The sequence below is a fragment of the Capra hircus genome, chromosome 28 (genome assembly GCF_001704415.2).
Source record: "Capra hircus breed San Clemente chromosome 28, ASM170441v1, whole genome shotgun sequence".
NCBI lineage: Eukaryota > Metazoa > Chordata > Mammalia > Artiodactyla > Bovidae > Capra > Capra hircus.
Window position 1 is genome coordinate 4,056,469 of NC_030835.1, and position 12,275 is coordinate 4,068,743.

Sequence of the window (12,275 nt, forward strand, 5' to 3'; positions counted from 1 at the left end):
TTTTACCTGACCTAGAAAAAACACACGAAGGTAAGGATAAATATTTGCTTTAACTTGAACCTTTCATCACAAATATCCTACATTCTTGAAGTCTAGATACGTGTTCTTTGCATATTAGCAGCTTTTCACTGACACTTCATTTTTTTCTTTCTTTTTAAATAGCCGACTGGAATTTTCATTGGGGATGGCTGGCAGATATCAACTTCCAGAATCGAAGATGTAATCCCCTTTGTGTTTCTTTGATTGACATGACCCTACAAGAATGCAATCCTGAAGATTCTATGGTTGATTAAGACCCTGTGGAGGACGAAACAACCTGAAGGACACCTTTACACACTGACCCCACTCTCAGGCTGTGCTTCTGACCATATGGTACTCTAACAGTGACTGTGATGAGGCTGTCATTTCCACGCCTGAAACAAAGATAAGAAGAACTTCCGATTTCAACATAAAGGTCACACTAGTTATTTTCATTTAAGCCACTTGCCTTATGTGTTACTCCAAGGACAGTAAGTTGCTGACAGCAGCTTCATCTGAGCATTTGATATTTCATTATAATTCTCAAGATTTTTCCCAGATGTTAAGGATGGGTTTCTGTCCTAGCAACAGAGTAAACCCCACAGCGTGGAGTTATTGCTGTACAAGCTGTCAATGGTAAAAAGCTTTTCAAAAAAACAGGAGACATACTATTAAAACTATCATCGTTATATAAGATGTCAAAGGGAACGAGGCTCTGCAAATTTCTCAATACAGAGAACACAAAACACAGTGACAGTTAGTTCCAAAGGTACTGGAACCTGCAGATCCCTCAGTGTAGAGAACATGAAACCATAAGCATGACGGTTCCCAGTGTAAGGAATGTTTCACCCATCTTAAACTGTACTTGTATTCTAAAAATACATATTATTACAATAAGATAACACAGACAGCATTAGTTACTTTCAATGGTAAATATGGCAAAAACTGTTGGCTACCAATTTAACAATCTTTCCTTCCACAACTTTCTCCCTTGCTGGCACAGCCTGCCTATACCTCAGAAGCTAAAAGTGCCAGAAAGTTCTCTTTCTAGCCTCTGTTACGGCAAGAGCATGAATTAATAATCCTATCTACTGGGGCCTCAGAGAGCTGCAGCTGGCTGGCAGGCCTTTGGAAAAGGCTTTCTTCACCAATAAAGAGATATGTAGGACTTCCCTGGTGGTACACTGGATAAGAACCCATCTGCCGATGCAGGAGACCCAGGTTTGATCCCTGGTCTGGAAAGATTCCACATCCATGGGAAAACTATGCCCATGCGCCACAACTCTACTGAACCTGTGCTCCACAGCCCGTGTGCTGCAACTGCTGAAGCCAGAGTGCTCTGGAGGCCTGCAGGCTACAACTACTGAGCCTGTGTGCCAAAACTACTCCAGCTTGCACGTCCAGAGCACATGCTCTGCAATAGAAGCCACAGCAACGAAAAGCCCACCCACCATAGGAGAGTAGTCCCAGCCTGCCACAACTAGAGAAAGCCCTTACAAAACGATGAAGATTCAGTGCAGCTTAAAAAAAAGAGAGAGAGAGGGGTACAGGAGGAAACTGCTGCCCTAGGTAACGCCTGGCGGCATCTGCATGTGACCCCTAGAAAACTGCAGCAATCTCACAACCCTAAGGAAAGATATCACCACGTTGCTAAAAATAACACTGAGAAATCACTGGGTAACTAAGCCCTGTACCAACAATGAATATCCTTGCATCCAGACTTCTTGTGCTCAGCTGCTCAGTCGTGTAGGACTCTCTGCAGCCCCACAGACAGCCAGGCAGGCGCCTGTCCATGGAATTTTCCAGGCAAAAATACTGGAGCAGGTTGCCATTTCCTACTCCAGGGGATCTTCCCAACCTAGGGATCAAACCCACACTTCTTAATGTCTCCTGCACTAGCAGGTGGATTCTTTATCACTAGCGCCACCTTCTTGTCTGGTAAGTTATTAGTTTATGGCTTTAGTTTAAGCCACCTTTATCTGGATAGTGTCACTTGCGGGCCAGTCCATCTGTTCACTGCATGTTATCAGGATCAGGCATTTGTGTGTGTTAGTCGCTCGGTCGTGTCCTACTCTTTGCAACCCCATGGACTCCTCTGTCCCTAGGATTCTCCAGGCAAGAATACTGGAGTGGTTTGCCATTTCCTTCTCCAGGGCATCTTCCCAACCCAGGGCTCAAACCTGGGTCTCCTGCATTGCAGGCGGATTCTTCACCGTCTGAGCCACCAGGGAAGCAAGTTATCTATTCACTGCAAGCTATCAAGATTGGGCATTTAGACTACTGCTACTTAGCTGACTCCAGTCATTACTGTTACTCGAAAACTGGATAGGCCTCTTGGTGGGTGTCTAGCCAGTACGATAGGGATGGAATCGAATAGTTATACAGGTAGTTGTAGAAGTCCCAGTAGGGGACTATAGATGGAGAAGGAAACCTCAAGAAAGCTACTGGGACATCATTCAACGAAGCAGGCTTGCTCAACCACAAAACTATAAACAAACCGACAAGACATGCCCCAGGCCATTAGGTGGAAGAAAAACATCACCACCATTCTAGAGTCACTTTCCTGCCAAGCATGAAGGAGGATCTAGTGATGTATGCCTTACGTCTGCATCTGTGTCTACTTGAAGAAGGCGGTCTTTTCCCCTCCCACTTTTTTTCATTATAAAATGGGTAGCCCACTCAATCCTTAGGGCAGAGTTCCCTTGCCTGCCCACCTGCATCCCTTATAAGCATCCTATATGAACAGATCTACTTCTTGTCTATCACTTTGTCTCTCACTGAACTCCTACACTGAGGCACAAAGAAGCTCAGTCTCAGTAAGTCCAGACATAAGGTGAGTGATTCTAATTAAAAGATCATGGGTTAGAGTCCCAAACTGGGTTTTGGCTGGGTTCCAGTCCTGGCCTCATGGGTTCAAGTCTCAAACTAGGTTTTGGCTGGGTTTGAGTCTCAGCACATGGGTTCAAGCCCCATTCTGAGGTAAATGATTTCAAATAGGCACAGCCAAGCCAAAGATCAGGAGATCTTTGTAATACATCCAGATCCTTCTGTATTACTTGCAGCAAGTAAGGAGGACACCTGGGAACTTTCCCAAAGTAGTCTTTTCCCAAACAGCAAAAGTGGGGAGGTTTTGTTTTGTTCTAATTTATTTGTGTGAAAGTCACTCAGTCGTGTTCAACTCTGAGACCCCAAGGACTATTCAGTCCATGGAATTCTCTAGGCCAGAATACTGGAGTGGGTAGCCTTTCCCTTCTCCAGGGGATCTTCCCTATCCAGGGATCAAACCCAGGTCTCCCACATTATAGGTGAATTCTTTACCAGCTGAGCCACAAGGGAAATGAATAATTTATTTATTTGGCTGCACCAGGTCTTAGGTGAGGTATGCTGAATCTTTAGTTGCATTGTGAGAACTCTCAGTTGTGGCATCTATCTCCATGACCAGGGATCAAACCCAGGCGGCAGGGAGTCTTATCCACTGGACCACCAGCGAAGTCCAAAAAGTGGGGAAGTTTTAAGCTAAGGGTACATGCATATTCGTGAACAGGCCTGAGTAAAGGAGAAATTGGCATAAAATTGGGACAAGGAGTTTCAGGGTGGTCCAGTGGTTAAAACCCCTTGTTTTCACTGCAAGGGTACAGGTTCAATCCCTGGTCGAGTGAACTAAGATCCCACAAGCTGAGCGGTGCGGCCAAAACAACAATAAATTGGAGCAAATTGGGGCAAAGATCAACAGAGTCCAGGCTTTGGCTGGTTAAGGTCAGGAGGCTCAGCATCATTCCATCCTCTACCTGGATGGGGGCCTTAGTTCCTGCAGAACTCAAAGCTATCCTATGTACATCTCATGAGGAGGAGCTAGGACTCTGCTTTATCACTGCGCTACTGTTTAACTGTCTTTTCTCTGTCCTGTATTCCCCTACTTTCCTTAAGGTCATAATTACTGCCAGACTTCTTTCATGGGCAAGCATTGTAACCAGACAGAGATCACAAAGTGGCTTCTGTTATGTCAAGAAAGTGGTTCCCGGTTCTTCTCCAGAGACTGCTTAACTTACCTGTTTACATTACCAGTGTCTCAGACACCTTACTCCCTACTGCTTCATTCATTTTTCTTTTCTGCCTTTGACTAAGGGGCACACTCAGTATAATATACATATACTCATGGAGTCACAGAGTCGGACCCAGCTGAGCAGCTACCACTTTCACACGCTTCAAAATAAAGCCTATGCTTGCCCTGTAACTCTGCGTCACGGTCAACGGGAAGGTACTTTTCGCCTCCAGCCTGTTTTTCAGTTATGATTGCTTTCAATAGCATCAGAGACATGTTGCAATTTTTAGCTTACACTTTCTTACTATTGAAAACAATTTCATATTGAAATCAAAACTGATCTAAAATTTCTAGAAAGAAAATGCTAAAGACAAAATAAAGATTTGCGTTAACATGTCATCTACATAGATAAATAAGTGGAGCTGAATGGTGAGGCACCTTGAATAATAAATAATTGAACATACTATCTTTTTTACCTATATAGAAAACAAACAAAAAGAAGTGTCAATTTAAAAAAAGAGACAGAGACATGATGAATTACACACATGTGAGCTCAAAATCCTGGCTTACAGTTAATTTTTAAGAGCGCTCTTAAAAATTGTTTCTTGCATGCTATGCTTAAAGGGATAAAGATACTACCATGATATTCATGTTTACTCATAACAGGGAAAGAATCCTTAAGCAAGACTTGAGAAAACCTTTGCTGAATATTATTCAGTGATGCAGTAAAATGAAACCTTAGCCAAACTAGCCAAACAGATATAACTGACATTTTATTTATTAAGGGGGAAAAAAAAGGTTTTTAGAAATAAAAAGACTATAAATTCTGAAAATTTCAGGTCCTTCTCTTTGATATACTTTCTGTTACTATTTTTCTGTTTATTACACAAACACAGTAGGGGAGAAAAAAACATTACCCCTTTCTGAATATCAGTCAGAAGCATAAAAGCAAATACTAGAAAAAATTATTCTGAAAACTATGACACAAAGACTTGAAAAACAATTTCAGATGCACCAAAATTACTGATCAGTTCAGTTCAGTTGCTCACTTGTGTGTGACTCTTTGTGACCCCAGGGACTGCAGCACGCCAGGCTTCCCTGTACATCACCAACTCCCAGAGATTACTGCTCAAAGTCATGTCTACAGAGTTGGTGATGCCATCCAATCATCTTATCCTTTGTCGCCCCCTTCTCCTCTCACCTTCAATCTTTCCCAGCATCAGGGGCTTTTCCAGTGAGTCAGTTCTTCCCATCAGGTAGCCAAAGTATTGGAGTTTCAGCTTCAGCAGCAGTCCTTCCAATGAATATTCAGGACCAATTTCCTTTAGGATTGACTAGTTGGATCCCCTTGTAGTCCAAGGGACTCTCAAGAGTCTTCTCCAACACCACAGTTCAAAAGCATCAATTCTTCAGCACTCAGCTTTCTTTATAGTCTAACTCTCACATCCATACATGACTACTGGAAAAACCATAGGTTTGACTAGACAGACATTTGCTGGCCAAGTAATGTCTCTGCTTTTTAATATGCTGTCTAGGTTGTTCATAACTTTTCTTCCAAGGAACAAGCATCTTTTAATTTCATGGCTGCAGTCACCATCTGCAGTGATTTTGGAGCCCCCTCAAAAATAGTCTCTCACTGTTTCCATTGTCTCCTCATCAATTTTCCATGAAGTGATGGGACCAGATGACATGATCTTAGTTTTCTGAATGTTGAGCTTTAAACCAACTTTTTCACTCTCCACTTTCACTTTCATCAAGAGGCTCTTTACTTCTTTGCTTTCTGCCATAAGGGTGGCTATCATCTGCATATCTGAGGTTATTGATATTTCTCCCAGCAATCTTGATTCCAGCTTGTGCTTCATTTGGCCCAGCATTTCTCATGATGTACTCTGCATATAAGTTAAATAAGCAGGGTGACAATATACAGCCTTGGGAAAGTATTCCTTTCCCAATTTGGAACCAGTCTGTTGTTCCATGTCCAGTTCTAACTGTTGCTTCTTGACCTGCATACAGATTTCTCAGGAGGCAGGTCAGGTGGTCTAGTATTCCCATCTCTTTCAGAATTTTCCACAGTTTGCTGTGATCTACATAGTCAAAGGCTTTGACATAGTCAATAAGGCAGAAGTAGATATTATTTTAGAACTCTCTTGCTTTTCCATGATCCAGCGGATGTTGGCAATTTGATCTCTGGTTCCTCTGCCTTTTCTAAAACCAGCTAAAAAATCTGGAAGTTCACAGTTCATGTACCACTGAAGCCTGGCTTGGAGAATTTTGAGCATTACTTTACTAGCATGTGAGATGAGTGCAACTGTGCGGTAGTTTGAGCATTCTTTGGCATTGCCTTTCTTTGGAATTGGGATGAAAACTGACCTTTTCCAGTGCTGTGGCCACTGCTGAGTTTTCCAAATTTGCTGGCATATCGAGTGCAACACTTTCACAGCATCATCTTTTACGATTTGAAATAGCTCAACTGGAATTCCAAGATCTCCACTAGCTTTGTTCGTAGTGATGCTTCCTAAGGCCAACTTGACTTTGCATTCCAGGAAGTCTGGCTCTAGGCCAGTGATCACACCATCGTGGTTATCTGGGTCATGAAGATCATTTTTGTATAATTCTTCTGTGTATTCTTGCCACCTCTTCTTAGTATCTTCTGCTTCTGTTAGGTCCATTCATTTCTGTCCTTTATTGTGCCCATCTTTGCATGAAACGTCCCCTTGGTATCTCTAATTTTCTTAAAGAGCTCTCTAGTCTTTCCCATCCTGTTCTCTTCCTCTGTTTCTTTGCACTGATCGCTGAGGAAGGCTTTCTTATCTCCCCTTGCTGCTCTGTGGAGCTCTGCATTCAGATGGGCATGTCTTTCCTTCTCTCCTTTGCTTTTGCATCTTCTCTCTCCTCGGCTATTCTGTAAGGCCTCCTCAGACAGCCGTTTTGCCTTTTGCATTTCTTTTTTTTTTTTTTTTATTGTATTGGTTTTGCCATACATCAACATGAATCCGCCACGGGTGTACATGTGTCCCCCATCCTGAACCCCCCTCCCCTGCATTTCTTTTTCTTGCGGATGGTCTTGATCACTGCCTCCTGTACAATGTCACAAACCTCCGTCCATAGTTCTTCAGGTGCTGTCTATCAGATCTAATCCCTTGAATCTATTTCTCATTTCCACTGTATAATCATAAGGGATTTGATTCAGGTCATACCTGAATGGTCTAGTGGTTTTCCCTACTTTCTTCAATTTCAATCTGAATTTTGCAGTAAGGAGTTTATGATCTGAGCCACAGTCAGCTCCCGGCCTTGTTTTTGCTGACTGTATAAAGTTTCTCCATCTTTGGCTGCAAAGAATATAATCAATCTGATTTCGACCTATCTTCAGACCTATGCTAATGATCTTTCCTTTATGGGGTATACTCTTCTCTCCGCTACACTCATCTGGGTGAATAATGAGGTACTGACAAGCACTTGTGAACTAAACCCTATAAAACTCAGTAACATGGGGACCTGATTAAAAAAAAAAAAGATTTTTTTTTAAAAGCCCTTGTTAAAAAATTAAATTTGATTTTTTATGTCAGCTGGTTTTATGTTATCATTTTTAATATCCAAATAGGACAATGATTTTTGTCAAATATGAACTAAACAACTCTGTAAGTAAAATTATGGTGACTACTAAATTCTTTCTCAGTTCAAATTCACTACTCATACTTAAGACACTAAAGAAGACCTGAGATGAAGAGTTTGGAAACCGATATTCTATGTAATAGGTCATTCACCGCAGCACTGCTGTTACTTCAAGAAACTGGAAAGAACCTACATGACCATCAGTGAGAGACTAGTTAAAAATAATTATGGCACATTCATACAATGAAATACTATACAACATTTGAAAAAAAAAGTAAGGGGCAATCAGGCAATAAAGGAAAGCACATCCAGATTGGAAAGGAAGAAACAAACCTATCTGTATCTGCAGATGACACGATCTTGTACACAGAAAATCCTAATGAACTCACTAAGATAATTATCAGAACTAATAAATGAGTTCAGTCAATAAATGAGACCTATATTGATAAAAGATCAATATAGGGACTTTCCTGGTGATCCAGTGCCTAAGTCTCAGCACTCCCAATGCTAGGGACCCAGGTTGGATTGCTGGTGAGGAATTAGACCTCACATGCTGAAACTAAAGACCCTGCATGCTGTAACTAAGACCCAAGGCAGCCAAATAAATATATAAATGAGTATTTTTTTAAAAAGGTCAATATATAATATTCAACTGTATTTCTGTATACTTGCAATAGATAATCTGAAAATGGAGTTAAGAAAACAATTCCAGTTATAATAGCATCAAAAAGAGTAAAATATTTATCAACAAATAAAGAAAAGAAGCGCAAAACTTAGATGTTCTGAAAAGACAAAACATGAATGAGAGAAACTTCAAAAGACTCAAATAAATTAAAAGACATATTCATGTTCTGATTAAAATGGCACCACTCTTCAAGTTGAGCTACACATTCAACATTAAGCCAGTCAAAATTCTAGCTGGCTTCTTTGCAGAAATAGACCACCTGATCCTAAAATTCATATGAAAATTCAAGACACTAAGAAGAACCAAACAATCTTGAAAAAGAACAAAGTTGGAACGAAATCACACTTCCTGATTTCAAAACTTACTACAAAGCTGCATGTGGTACCAGCATAGGGATAGACATATGGCCGAGTGGAAAAGAAATAAAGAATGAAGAAATAAATCTTGACGTTTAGGTCAGTTGATTTCAATAGAATTCAAAGACAATTCAATGGAGGAAAAAAACAGTCTTTTGTTGAACAAATAGTGCTGGGACAATTTGTTATCCACATGCGAAAGAATGAAACTGGATTCCTTCCTCACTTTTTGTACAGAAATCAACTCAAAATGTAAAAACTAAAAGTATAAAACTTTTAGAACACAGGTGCAAATCTTCCTGACTTTCGATTAGACAATCATTTGTTAGACATGACACCAAAAGCACAAGCCACAAAAGAAAGCATTTGTAAGCTGCACTTCATCAAACTTAAAACCTTTAAAAGGACAGCATCAACAAAGAGAAAAGACAAGCCCCAGAATGGAAGTAAACACTTTCAGATCATATATGTGATAAAGGATTTGCCTGTAAAATACGTAAGAGCTCTCAAAAGAAAACAAAGCGAAAATAAATCACTCTTACAAAGGGGCTTCCTTGGTGGCTCAGTGGTAGAGAGTTCACCTGTCAGCGCAAGAGATGCGGGTTCTATATCCAGGAAGATCCCACATGCCGCAGAGCAACTGAGTCCACGCACCACAACTAATGAGCCAGAACTCAGTGCGCCGGAACTACTGAGCCAGCCCTCTACAGCCCTCGAGCGGCACCTACGGAGCTCATGTGCCACAATTATTGAAGCCCACACACCCTACAGTCCGTGCTCTGCACCAAGAGAGGCCCCTGTAATGAGCCCACACACCACTGCCACAGAGTGGCGCCCCACTTGCCGCCATCAGAGAAAAGCCTGTGCAACAACCAAGACCCAGAACAGCCAAGAGCAAATTTTAAAAAACTCCAAACTCTTACAAGTCAACAATAAAAAGACAATCCAACTGAAAAGTGGAAAAAGGATGTGACTATACATCTCTCTTTAAAAATACATACAAATTGTCAGAAATGCCATATGACCCCAACAATCCCACTGCTGGGCATACACTCCAAGGAAACCAGAACTGAAATAGACATATGAACCGCAACGTTCATTGCAGCACTATTTACAATAGCTAGGACATGAAAGCAACCTAGACTTCCATTGCTAGATGAACGGATAAGGAAGCAATGGAACATTACTCAGCTATAAAAAGAAATGCATCTGAGTCAGTTCTAATGAAGCGGATGAACCTGCAGCCTATTATACACAGTGAAGTAAGTCAGAAAAATAAAGACAAATACTGTATATTAATGCATATTTATGGAATTTAGAAAGACAGTACCAACCATCTTACCTGCAGAGTAGCTAAGGAGACACAGATGTAAAGAACAGACTTTCGGACTCAGTGGGAGAAGGCGAGGGTGGGACGATTTAAGAGAATAGCATTGAAACATGCACATTACCATATGTAAAATAGATGACCAGTGCAAATTCTATGCATGAAGCAGGGCACCCAAAGCCAGTGCTCTGGGACAACCCAGAAGGATAGGGTGGGGAGGGAGGCGGGGGTTCATGATGGCAGGGAAACACATGTATACCAATGGCCAATACATGTTGATGTATGGCAAAAACCATCACAATATTGTAAAGTAATTATCCTCCAATAAAAATTAATTAATATATAAAATACATACATACATAAACTGTCAATAAGTACATTAAAAGATGCTTAACATCATTAGCCATCAAGGAAATGCAAATCAAAATCAAAATGATAAACCAGATAATAACAGGTGTTTGGGAGAATAAAAAGAAGTTGGAATCCTCCACTGATAGGAATTAAAATGGTCCAGCTGCTGTGAAGAACAGCTAGGCAACTTTCCAAAAGGTTAAACAGAGAGTTACCCTATAATTCAGCAATTCAACTCTAACAGGTGTGTACCCAAAAGAATTGAAAGTATCTGTCCACACAAAAGCGTCTACAAGAACTTTATCGTAGTGTTACAATAGCCAAAAAGTGGAAATAACCAAACGTCTGTCACAGATTAATAGATTTAAAAAAGAGGGCCATAGAACTTTTTGATGGTCCAGTGGCTAAGCCTCTGTACTACCAAGGCAGGGGACCAGGGCTCAATCCTTGGTCAGGGAACTAGATCCTACATGCTGCAACTAAAGATCCCATATGCCAAAACTGAAGGATTCCACATGGTACAACAAAAATCAAAGATCCCATGTGCCACAACCGAGACCTGGCACAGCCAAATAAAATTTTTAAGAAGATATATATATATACACACACACACACATATATATATATACACACACACACATATATATACGAAAATGGAAACAGTGGCTGACTTTATTTTGGGGGGCTCCAAAATCACTGCAGATGGTGACCGCAGCCAGGAAATTAAAAGATGCATACTCCTTGGAAGACAACCTATGACCAACCTAGACAGCATATTAAAAAGCAGACACATTATCTTGCCAACAAAGGTCTGCCTAGTCAAAGCTATGGTTTTTCCAGTAGACATGTATGGATGTGAGAGTTGGACTATAAAGAAAGCTGAGTGCTGAAGAATTGATGCTTTTGAACTCTGGTGTTGGAGAAGACTCTTGAGAGTCCGTTGGACTTTAAGGAGATCAAACCAGTCCATCCTAAAGGAAATCAGTCCAGGATACTCGTTGGAAGGACAGCTGCTGAAGCTGACACTCCAATACTTTGGCCACCTGATGCGAAGAGCTGATTCATTTGAAAAGACCCTGATGCTGGGAAAGACTGAAGGCGGGAGGAGAAGGGGACGACAGAGACTAAGACGGTTGGATGGCATCACTGACTCAATGGACATGAGTTTGAGAAAACTCCGGGAGTTGGTGATGGACAGGGAAGCCTGGCATGCTGCAGTCCATGGGGTCACAAAAAGTTGGACACAACTGAGCAACTGAACTGAACTGAATATATGTGAAAGAGGGCTATAGCCATACAATGAATACTATCCAACCATTAAAAAAATGAAATATTGATACATGCTACAATAGGTATGAATCTTTAAAACATACATGAAGTGAAAGAAGCCAGTCACAAAGGACCACATATTGACTGCATGATTCCATTTAAACAAAATGTCCAGAATAGACAAATCTAAGACAGACAGTATATATTACCTTTTCTAATTAAATTATTTTTAAAAACAACCCTGTTGTTCCTGTATTTATATGCTATGTCTTTCTAAATCCTAAAATAATTCTTCTAAAATAATTTTTAAAGCACTTGAAAGCACAAAAGCATGCTATGAATCAAAGAGAAAAGGCCTGGAATTTTGAAACAGCTAAGGAAAATGCATAAACCTTAAAGGCAGAAAACAAACTGTCTTTATTGAATGTTATCAAATGACCAAAATTCCTTTCAACTTAAATTTAAGTCTTCCTTTGAACTGAAAATTATAATCAATAATTAAGCTTTAATCTGCAAAATATCTGTATATTTTATAAAGGCAATCATCAGTGTAAAGCTGAAACTTACTAGATTTACATCACAGTAAATAATTTTAAACTAAATACAACACATAAT

General features: G+C 40.5%; 1 protein-coding gene across 3 annotated transcripts in view; it reads right to left on the reverse strand.

Moving 5' to 3' along the window:
* FAM35A (family with sequence similarity 35 member A) overlaps positions 1-12,275 on the reverse strand; it is a 103,636-nt gene that overhangs the window by 89,550 nt on the left and 1,811 nt on the right. The gene's annotated exons all lie outside the window — the stretch shown is intronic.